The sequence below is a fragment of the Catharus ustulatus genome, chromosome 10 (assembly GCF_009819885.2).
Source record: "Catharus ustulatus isolate bCatUst1 chromosome 10, bCatUst1.pri.v2, whole genome shotgun sequence".
Taxonomy (NCBI): domain Eukaryota; kingdom Metazoa; phylum Chordata; class Aves; order Passeriformes; family Turdidae; genus Catharus; species Catharus ustulatus.
In genome coordinates, this window is record NC_046230.1 from 3,408,319 (window position 1) to 3,420,386 (window position 12,068).

Consider the following 12,068-nt stretch of genomic DNA (forward strand, 5'->3'; position numbering starts at 1 on the left):
TAAAGCAACTCCTTTAAAATGAGATCTTTTTCCTCCTCTTAAGAAGAAATTAATTGTTTGCTGCTCTGTGATGACCAAAATAAGAGTCTAGGATCTCCAGAGTGACATCCTACCAAAAATCTGCACCCTGCTCTCTTAACCCCTTAAAGAGCCTTCCCTTCCATCCTTCCATGCTGAATAAATGAATGAACATTCATTTACTCAGCCCTCAGCTGACCTCTCTCCTTAGAACCGCACTTAAAATAACCTAAACCACCATTTTGGTAATTATATGCCTTTAAGTTTAATTGATTATTGAAAGGTGCTTCCCCTGGTGCTGAAAAAGGGAGTCCAGAGTGTTCACCTTGTTCAAGGGGAACGTTTGGACACCCAGCCCTAAGCTGTCACTTCAGTTTTCACAGCAGAGGACATAGTAGAAACTGAATGGGTTACTGTCCACAGAGCTGTCATTAATGCCATTAATGTCATTAATATTTACAGCCTCATTAGCAGAGCCAAGCACCTCCTGTATCCCAAATACTCATTCAAATGGGATGGTCCACATAGGTAATTCCGGCTATGAATGTTTAAGTTGCAGTTGCAATTTTTTCTATTGCTATCTATGACCTGAGGGATTTTTAAAAAAATTTTGCATTACTCAGACCAAATACAATTATTTTAGCCTTCCTGGATGAGTCCTAAATTTTCTAGGTTGATTCCTAAACTGTGATAACACAGTTCAGCATAAATCCTTGTAAACACAGCACTTCTTGGGCATAAATCCTTGTAGAAATACTGTGATTATTTCAGCTGAAAATGTGGTTTTCTTTGCTTCAGGGCAGTAACTAACAGCTTTTAGAGCCTGAGTGATCACAACACCCAGAAATATTAACCACACCCGTAATATTAACCACAGAAATGGAACCAAAGAGGAAGGATACAGGCAGCAGAGATGCTGCCATGCTCTTTAGATACCTTTCAATAATAAAATAACTTCATACAGATTACATCAGCTTGGCAGTTTCACTGCAAGGAAGAACCTGTGTGTGCATTTTTATTCTCTTGCTTTAAATTCAGGTCAAATCATCTGGTGAACATTATGTAGATGGAAAAGTTTAGGTATCCATAAGCTGGAAACAAGCAACAAGAAAGGGTTACAGAGGTTCCATGCAGCAATTACAAAAATATGTTATAAAAATATGTGCTTCTAACTAAAAACATTTCTGAAAATGAAGAACTCGATCACATTTAAGAAACAAATAGGACACTGATTAAGATTTGACATTTACTTCCTTAGCCTAAGGTCACCAATTACATTAAACAACAATGAAGAAAAGAACAAAGGGAAATTAAACTGAGCTATGAAAGAACAATAAGTTATAAAACATAGAAATATGCAAATATGCTACTGAAAAATGTATTTGGATAACATTAAATCTAGGCTACAGTATTAGAGCTTAAGCCAAGAATTCAGAAGTCTGAAAACAGACACACTGAGTTACAACTGCAAACTGTAGTTTGTCTGTTTGTTCTCAACAATCTAGTCCTTGATTGAATAATTTAATAAAGTTTAGGGTTTTTTCCCCTGAGTGAACTATAGATATGTCTCTTAGGCAGTGTTCCACCCTAGTTTTCCATGACTTTGATCTTACTGAACAATAACTAACTCAGCTTCATCCCTTTCAAAACCCAAATTCTCCCCACCTTAGCATTTGCTAATTGGGGTGGGGGGTGTTTCTAGGTTTCTTTCTGTATCACTGGGCAATAGTTTGCTGTACAGAGAGCACAAACTGCAACCCAACTTATGCAACAGGCAGTCAAGACCCCCACAGCTGCTGTGTTCATAATCAGAATTGAATTCAGACTTTCTGAATTGAACCCTGAAATTGAATTCAGGATTTTCTGCTGCTGTGCAGAACAGGGAATTAAACTCCAGGCAGTGCAGTGGGGTTTCTCATTCACTTCCAGCAAGGAACGCTTTGAAGAAGGGAACATTTACCTGGTGTGTCAGGAAAGCATGAACCTCGAGGTCATTTCAACCATCCTCCACGATTAGAAATTAGATATTAGCACCTTCCAGAAGGAAGACTTCTAATGTTAGTTACACAGGTGGGAGAACAGAAGAGGTACACTTCTTTCTGTCCATAAATTGAGCCACTATCAGCACAAAGCCTTCAAATGCACAGGAATAGAGCATTTATCAACCTAAAAAGAGCACTACTGCTCTGTTTGGTTGCAAACAGATTTCCCTTAAATTTCCATCTTAAAAAAAAAAAAATTAGAGCTTATGCTTATGAGAAGACTGGGAAGAGGTACAGTTGGAAGTGTGATTATGCATGGATGGAGAGGTGCAGTTTCCCCACTGGTGCTTAGTAAGCCTTCCCAGATTTCTGTACAATTACAATTGTCCTCCACTTAAAGAGGTTCTGCACCTAAACAAAGACCACTCACACAAATTTATTTACCTTAATCTGATGTACCTTGTTTAAACCACAACTCTCCAAAGAAAAGGCTGAAATGCATCCCTGCAACACTGGAATCTGAACTGTAATTCAACTTGAAGCCAAGCTATTATAGCCCCACAAGTTAATGTCTCCTGCCTTGCACAGATGGAGTGCCACAGTAAATCTCACTCTTATCTGCACCAGAAAGGAGGGAAACTAGAAAGATGGCAAATCCCTGGCTTATTAAAAAGATGTTGAAGGGAACTAATAAAACCTTGTCAGGACTTTCAACAATATGGAAGCCAAAGTACTTTTAATAGCTAACAGAGTGTTCAGGAAGGCTGCCAGCACAGGTATTTAATCTTTTCTATAACAGTTTTACTAAATTACTGAGTGATCATCTGAGCCTTACCTCACAAATCAGGGTCATTTATAGAAAAGGAAGAAACAATGAATTAAAAGCAGATAACTTGTGGTACCTCCTCTATTGATTCTTCACCCAGCTCACGACTGACAGCTTCAATAATGCCTGGGTCACGAGGCCATGAATCAGTCTCAGAGTAATTATGGGATTTGCATTTACCCATGACCATATACATGTCCATCAGATTCCACTCAGATTTTCAATACTGTATTAATGTGATATGGGCTCTTTATAGGCAGTTGATAAAGCAGGGAGACCCAAAGATAAAATCCCTGGTCAGTATTCTTCAGGAGCGTTAAAAGAACTCTTAGCCAAAGTAAATTGCTTGGCAACTGAGCCACAATCCTTTCTCAAAACAGATTGTCTAGAAAGCTTAGGATAACACATTTCCCAGATGAAAACATGTCACCTTATAAGTAAATGAAAAGGAGCCACCTTCTTTCAACAAAACATACATTTAAATTATGGAAGAAATTTTCAGTATATTTGATACCAAAATACAGAATCTCCTGCTATCAAAAGAACATTCCTTTTCTGTCATTCAAAATACAGTACACACCAAGAAATTAATTTTTACGAATACTGCATACAGAAATAACTCCTGGAGTGCTTGCCATCTCAGCAGGCAGGTATGAGACTGGAGAGTTTTGGTTTGAGTTGGCAATTGTGAGGCATGTGTGTTCGAGAACTAAAGTCAAAATGAGACATCTAACCCCAGTTTTTATTCCAAACAGTGTTCAAGTGCCATCATTTATCTCCCCAGTCTTTCCATACAGGCACTTTTTGAGCCCTGACTGGTACAACATCAAGTGTTTTATTCCCACAGGTACAGTGCTCAAGCCTTGATTAATAACTCAGTATCTCACACTCCCTGGTTGCACTACTCAAGCTTTGATTTATGGCTGGATTGAGGGAATCAATTCAGATAAAACACTCTTCAGCCAAACCTTCACCCTCTTGGGTGAGCCAGTTCACAGAGTAACCTTTTCTGTATCATCTCAGCTATGCCCAACTCTTTGCTCCACTTTTGTGGAAGCTATTTTGTTCACCAAAATCCCAGTTTTTCTCTAGCCTCCTCTGAAGAATTTACCCAAAAGAGCTGATTTGGCTCCTTAAAGTTTCAGCAAGTTCATTGAACATGGGTTGCTTGCTTTCTTCTTCTCACAAAAAGGAGATCAGCAAATAAAGTGTCATCTCTGCAATTCCCCATTTCTTTAGGCTGTCTTAAGAAACATAATTAATGACAACATCTTCCTACACCAATAGTTACATCTATCTTGTGGTAAGACCAGCTGGATTTGCAAGAAAAACTCAAAGCTTTGAGACATGATGGTATTTAAATTTAAAAAACAATACTTAATGCAAAAGTTCACATCATTAAGCCTCTCAATCAGAAATGTTACTCTCAGCCAAAAGTAGAGAATCAGATGAAAGCACAAAGAGTTGTGGCCCAGATTTATTGCATTTGTCTAACCATGAAACCTTAAGCATATAGCCATTTGACCTAGAGGGAATTAATTTTGATTACCAGGAGAGCATTGGCACAGATACCAAAACCCTCATAGCCCCATGGCCACACACACAACCTATCCTTGTTCCCAGCACAGTTTTTCCCTTCAAAACTCAGGTAAGGCTGTCTTCTAAAGATGTGCAGTAGGTATCTGAAAATCTAAAATTGTTAAGAATTGAGTTTCACCAGACACTAGTTCCTACTTAGAGAAACTGCTAATCTGAAGCCTCAAAATTCTTGTTTTAAATGATGGGGTATAAAGGGGAGTGGTGTTAACCAACAAGTCCAATTGTTTTGTCAGTTTTTTTAAAACATAGAGAACCTTCTCCTAAGAGATTCTCACTGCAGTAAGATGACTACAACATCCTGACACCTTGACACTACTTTTGCCCTTTTTGTTGCTTTAAGTAAAAAAAGCAGTTCCATATCCTGAGCACAGTTCATGTAAAGAAATGAGGACAGAGAAAACAAACTCCTTGGAAAAATAAAGAGGGACTTGAGTCTGAAAAGAGGAAGGTCTAGCACAAACTTCCCCAGCTCTAAAATACAGCATAAAACCATTCCAGCAGTCCTGAAACAGAATTGCAGATTTGCCTCTTTGATCTTTCAGTTTTTCAGGAGCACTTGTCTTGCACAACCATTCCATGTCAACAACTCCTTGCTGGCATTTCTATCCCCATTGGGTGATTTCAGTTCGACAAAAGAGGAAAGGTCACCAAAAGATGATGCTCCTGTAAGCCTCAGGCCTCATTTACATAAACAGCAGTAGGGCAGGTATCCCTGCTAAGGGAAATCTGCAGCCTCAGCCAACTCTTTACTCTGCCTCAAACGTCTATCTCAGGACAAAAAAAACAAGCAGGTTTTTCATTAAGCAGGATACAATCATAAGAACAAAGCCACAGCAAAGATTTCACTAGATGTGCTCTTCAGAGAGGTGCTCAAAACAAAACAAGTCTTAAATGAACTCCAGAAGACTGGGGAGTGAGGATGAAAGGGGTGGTGCCACGAGAAAGCCAGAGGAATTTTCTATTACTATTTCCTATGTATTATCTATGTATTATTTCCTATGTATTATCTACCTATCTCCTGCTATTATCTACGCACTATTTCCACACAAAGCACTGAGTTGACTCAGTTGAGAGGCTGGAATCTAGAAAACACACACACTACAATGTCACACTAACTGCCCCACTAAAGACACTTTATCTCAGATCTGATTTCAGAGCGTGTCCTTTGCCATCCACTACACATCAGAATTGCACCCACCTGTGCCAGAAAGGGAACAATGACAGCAGAGACAGGTGACAGCAGAGACACAGGTGACAGCAGAGACTCTGACTGTGCTGCCCAAGCCACAAGAGACTGAGAGGCTGGGACATGAATGATGCCCTCCAAAATCCCAGTACTGTAAGGCCAGTTTATTGCTATTCTGATTCCTCTCCAGCAGCTTAGTTCCCCGATTATAAAGGCACCTTTACAGCCTCCTCATCATTTTCTCCTCAAAGTGCTTCTGAAGTTATTTAAGTCTATATTCCATAAAAAACCTCTGAATGAAATGCAGGTTATCACCATAGAATAGCACTCCACTCAGATAGCACTGTTTCCTCCAAGGTAATTTTCATACTTTAATTATCTCATTGCTTGAATCATCTTCCATAAGAAGCCCACAGCAGAGGAACAACTCAAAGTGGTGCACTTAAATAAAATAGAGAATAACACAAGCTGTATTTGCAGGAGTGTCCTTCACAAAACCTCATTTACACAGACTCAAAGGATGAAAAAACCAAAAATTTACTTTTGTCCTTCCCAGTCATGTTAGCTCCTTTGAGACATTAAACTATTCATAATAACACATTAAAAATATACCTGCAGGCCATTTTATCTCAGTTTAAACATCCTAAAATCATGTAATTTACTGAAGTTCTCCAAGTTGCATTTTGTTGGGGAAAATTGTTGCAGAACGCGTGGCCTGTTGTGCTTGCACATTCTTCTTCTTGGAGCACACAGAAACAGGGCCAGAGGAAAACACCACATACTAAGAACATGAGCCAAGAGTTAAGACAGTATGCATGGGAAAATAAAAAAATTAAATACTTGAAAATCTGCTTTTAAGTAGCTGTCCCTGACTGAAGGTATTTTGCAAGTTGATGCAGAGCTACAGCAGCAAGTAAAAAGGAATCAAGTGCATCATCTTCCAACTTATCTGTTTCAACTGCCAGGTAATTAATAAGTAAAAGAAAAGTATAAATCTAATCCCACTTGCCATGGGGATGGTTTATATCCCATCCACATTTTTGTTCTGTGTCTGGAATTGCCAGTACAAGCGACATGGTGGCTCCCAGGCCAGCACTGGGGGAACGGAACTGGGAATCTGAAAATTCAAAAGCCTGATTTACTACAACATCTTCAAAGCTCTTACTAAGCATCAGGTTGTAAAGTGGAACTGCCAAGGTGCTCTGTGTCTGGGGTGCAGCAGGGACTGTTTTCAATTTTCACATCCCAGATGGGAAACTCCTTACCTACAGAAACCTGCAAAATATTTCTAACTGTATCTGCTTCCCTTCCCTAGAGGCAGATGTCCAGCTGCTGGGAAATGCACAGCTATTGATTTACCAAAATATGAGTATTGGTCTAATACTGATACTCAACTGTGATGGACAAAAGACTCTTTAACAATTTAAAGTTAGGAAGTGAATGTTTATTCAGTGCTGGGCAGCAGCGTGGGGTAGCCCCCTAATACACACTGCAAAATTACAGGTGGTCACAGAGTCTATTTATTGACAAAAGGTTCAAACAAATACATATTCATAATACCAGCCCCTCCCATCCCCTGCTTCCTATGGTAATTAGCTTGAATGGCTATTAAGCAGCGTAGTTGGCTTCTTGAATTAAGTCTGGGGTCGTTTTTGTGGGGAGGGGTCTTAAAAGGAGGAAGTAACTCGAGTCTTCCTCACCCTGACCTCTTCTATCAATGACAACACAAATGGCTTTTGGGGCAACTCCAGTTTTGCAAAGAATGAGTTTCTGGTTGCAATTGTTTGTGTTCTTTGGACCTAACTACCAGTTTCATCCTTTCCCATTGCAAGCACAGCTAAGCAAACATAAATTGACAGGGAATCAATTATTTAAGTTTCAGGTAACGATCTCAAGCTCAGTTTCTTCTAACTTTTAACTAAAATCCTAATTTCTCTAAGATTAGTGTTTCACTGTCACTGTCCCTGGCTCCAGCAGGCTCCCTTGGCTGCCCCACAGGAGGAGCAGGAGGACAAAAGGCCAAGGTGACACCCACAGGGAGATGGGATCATTCCCCACTCACAGCACAAGGATGTTCCAAAGCTCCCCGGGCACAGGGCTCTTCAGAGCTCATTCAGCTGCTTCCAGCAACATGCCACAGGTGACCTCAGCAGTGGGCAGGTAACACAGTCACATCTCTCTGTGCTGCAGTTTGACCACCAGGTAGAAAGGGCTCAGCCAAAGATTTGCCTCTGACAATGCAAAGCACTCGAGGGCTGGAACCTGGCAGCTGCATGGACAGAGAAACAGGAGTGCGAGTAGCAGTCATGGTTTTTCAGAATTGCACAAAGTTCCTAGGTTTTCTGCATTCTCGGTATTTTGACACGTTTTTTTCCCTACAGAGCATTTTGAAATTCCAGAGACCAGGCAGTCAACAAGTCATAGGAGCCACAGAAAAGACTGAACCTTGTTGACATTAATTTTAATCTTAGGGAAATGTCCTCAACTTCCTGCCATATAAGTAGAAAAAGTTACTATGTAATATTCTATACAATATTTTAGGTGGAACACCTGAATTTTCTAAGCACTCAAGAGAAGCATGAAAGAATACACTGAATTCAATATCAAGATAATTAATAACCTAAATATTTTTTTATTTTGATGTTAGAAAACAGACCATTTACACTTTGCTTTGCACACAGATCTCTGAGAACAATGATTTTCATGACAATGAATAAACACATCTGCAGAACAAACTGAAAACTGAAGATAAACAAAAACATAGCATCAGAGAAATAAAATGCTGTCATGCATTATTTAATAGCAGGAAACTATTTCACCCTGTGGCTTATCTTTAGTTTTTCTGTGTAAATTGACCAGATACTAAAACATCAGAAAGCAAGCCCCAGGGCCAAAAATTTCTAGATCAAAGATGCAATGGAATACTCCAGGGATCCCATCTTGCTAAGAACAATGGGATTTGAAAGGGCAGCTAATAGCAAGGTTTAAAGAGGCTGACAGCTGAATATTTCTCTATATGAAAGCATGAAGTGAAGCAACCTCAGCTGCAACCTGTTTGAACCACACCAGAAATGCAAGGCAATGGTGATAACCTCTTCAAAAAGCTGAACCCAAGAAAAGGTTTAGCCTACTTGGCATATTCAGGTTGTTTACCAGACATCAGATTAAGCAGGGTGCAAGTGATAGAATCTAGACTTGTGTATATGTGTGTGTGTGTGTGCATGTGTTGGATCCCACAAACCTGGGATTTTTTAGTTTTCTGTTCTTTCTGGCACTGACCCCCTGGAGAACACTGCTTTTGGCCTGAGGCCTTGGAGAAGCTTCCAAATTTGAATGATGGAGTTAAAATGTGTAGTTAAATAGAAGTATGTGATTTCACATGGTGAAGGGTTTTGAATTTGGGGTTTTTAGATTATAGTAATATGTATGAGATATACATGAGATGTACAGTACAGTAATTTCACGACCATAAGGCGCACCGGACTATAAGGCGCACTTTTTTTTTTTTGCAGTGAGGTTCCGCCCCCAGCCCCCCCCGCGCAGTTGCTGGATGAGGCCCCGCCTCAACCCGGCAGCCATGAGCCCCTGGGCCTGCCTGTACCCGGCAGGGCTGGGGCATGGCCGCCACCCCTCCATGCTGCCTCTCCGGGGCCAGGCTGTGGCTGCCGCCCCTCCACGCCGCCTGCATGGGGCCGGGGAGTGCCTGTGTAGGGGCCGTGCCGCCTCTACGGGGCCCAGGCGTGCCTCTGGAGGGGCGGCTCCGCCTCCACAGGGCCCAGGCATGCCTGCCGCCGCTCCGTCCCGCCTCCACCTGTCAGCCATGGCACTGCCGGCTCCCCCCGTGGCTCACAGCTCTCACTTCCGGGTAGGCAAATTTTTTGAACTTTGTCCATCAGATAAGGTGCACCGGACTATAAGGCGCACTTCCAGGTTCTGGGGAAAATTTTAGTCAAAAGGGTGCGCCTTATAGTCGTGAAATTACTGTAATATGTACAAGATGGAGGATTTTGCGTGCTGTCTTTTTCTGTCTTTGTCCTCCTCCTTCATGATTTCAGGCAATAGTTTTTGGTTGAACAGTTATTGCTGCACTGCAGGTCACAGGAATTTGGTTATTGGGTCAAAAGTATAAATAATACAGGTGTTAATTCTCTATTGGACTGTTTAGCTTTAAAAGACCTTGTAACTGGATTCAGCTCCATTTTGCTCACTTTTAGCTGGAAATGTTGCAGAACTCTCTGTAATTTAGATAAGATTTAATAAACAACCAAGCCCAAACACGAGAAAATTCATCTCCTTCATGTTTTTAATCCTGACTCTGAGTGAAGACAGAAGAAAATGAAGACAAGTCACTAATCAAGTGGCGCAGATACCACCCAAACATGCATGGGGAAAAATATTGTACAAAGTGGTCCAACACTGAAAAGACAAGGCTTATATGGATTCACATCCATATATTCTCCCACCTGCACCAAACTTCATCCTGAAACTTTCTGCTCCTCTTCTAGCCTAGGGGAGAGCCAGTAAGAACACACAGGTGTCCCCATGAAGAACTGACAGGTTTCAACTCCAATCCTAGTGTCCCTCTGCTGTCTTAGATCCATCACAGATCACACCCCATATTTCAACAGCAACTATTTCTTCTCACACATTCATTACAGCCCCTTCCAAAACAATCTCCATGAATGCTGTTCAAGCTATTGTGCAGCATTGTTAACCCTCAGCCTTCATCAAGCTCAGGAGGGATCTTGTGTGGAGCAGAGCCCAGCCTCCCTGGTGCGTCCCTGCAAGCAGCACAGTGCTGTACAGCCACTGCCCTTGCTGGGGGCTCAGTTACAAATGCTCACCTGGCTCATCTCTGTCAGTTTTTCCTGCTGCAGGAACCTCTCACCACAAAAAACAACAACAAAAAAAAAAAAAGACAAAAAAAACCAAAAAAAACCAAAAAAAACCCCCCACCAGCAGAGTAGAAAGTAATGGCAAACTTTAGTCTCACTTGTTTTTCAGTCTTTGTTTAGAAGAGCCCCTCTAATACACAGCTGGTGCCATGCATGGATTGAGATAATCCAAGTCACAGCCAGAGCAGGCTGGGGGCAAATCCCATTTGGCAGCCAGCAAGACAAGGAGATGCAAGTCCCTGCCATGCCAGGCTCCCTACACTGCATGCGCACCACAGCCCAAACTGCCAGCACTAATAGCCAAAGCAACCTGACATCTTCTGGGTTAAAGACCTCATTTAATCACCTTCCCCTGTCCCAAGTCATTTTGGATGACATTCCCCACAAAGACTGCCTCAGACTTGGGATTTTTTTTCCAGCCACGCAGGAAGAGTTTATTTGCTCAATGCAAAAACACTGTTTTGTCAACATTTTAAAACAACTGTTAAGTCTAAAAGCTTTTATATCCATCTGCTTTTGAGCACAGACTGAAAATTATCAAGCTGTCAGGATTGTTTCTTATTTAGCCCTATAAAATCTTTCAAATTTGGCAGTGTTGAGCCTCTATGAAGCTGCAGCTTGCCCATGCTCTGAACTGACAGGTTAGAATCTGGCAGCTCAGTTTCCTGGAGTTACCATCTGCCCTGATCATTCTGCAATCCAAGACTGAGTAGCACTTCCTTCACAGTTGCTGCTTTCAGTGCCTATCAAGCTGGACAAAGGAAAGCAGACTGGATTCATGTATTGTTATACTCATATCAAAGTTCTGGCTGTTTCTGCACCACAGAAGTGCAAGTCCTTTCAAAAACAGGCTTCATGAACCATAAATCAGAGTCAGAGTACAAAGCTAAGTTTCTCAACAGCATCTTCCAATTCCTTTGTACACTCAAATCACTTGAAATTCCTCCAAGGACCAACTATCACTTGCAACTTCACTGTTACTTGTTCTCCTGCCCCTATGGAATGGACACTGACTCACAGGGCTGTAAGTCAGCAAGTAAATTCTAAAATATCCATTCTGGTACACAGACACCAGAGCTTTGGAAGCAAGAGAGAGTTCTACATCAAAAAGAGCACCAGTCAGTCTTTTTATTTCAATGCATGCAATTCAACCCAATTACATGCTCACATAGCTTCATGCACAGAATTACTGATGAAAATAACACACATTCCTAATTAATTTCTGGTTATTTTAATGGACTCTTTTCAGCTTGTATTTGTATTGTTCAGCAAGTCTGATGGCTTAGTACTATTTTAGAGTAACATTCACTATCACTTGTAACTATCTTTCCTAGAAAGAAAAGGAAAGTATAGACCAGATATTCAAATTCCTGTGCTTAACAGGAGTTAGGAGAGTATTGTTTGCTGTTCATTCACCTGACCACCTTTCTCCCAGAGCTTCTTTGTGTCCAAGACTCACTAGACTGTGGTGTAACCAGATAGCTTCAATTCTAGGTTCAGTAAACTCAGTAACAGGCTGGGGATTTTTCCCCTCCAAACTTTCAACAGGGTGTTTAGGATTA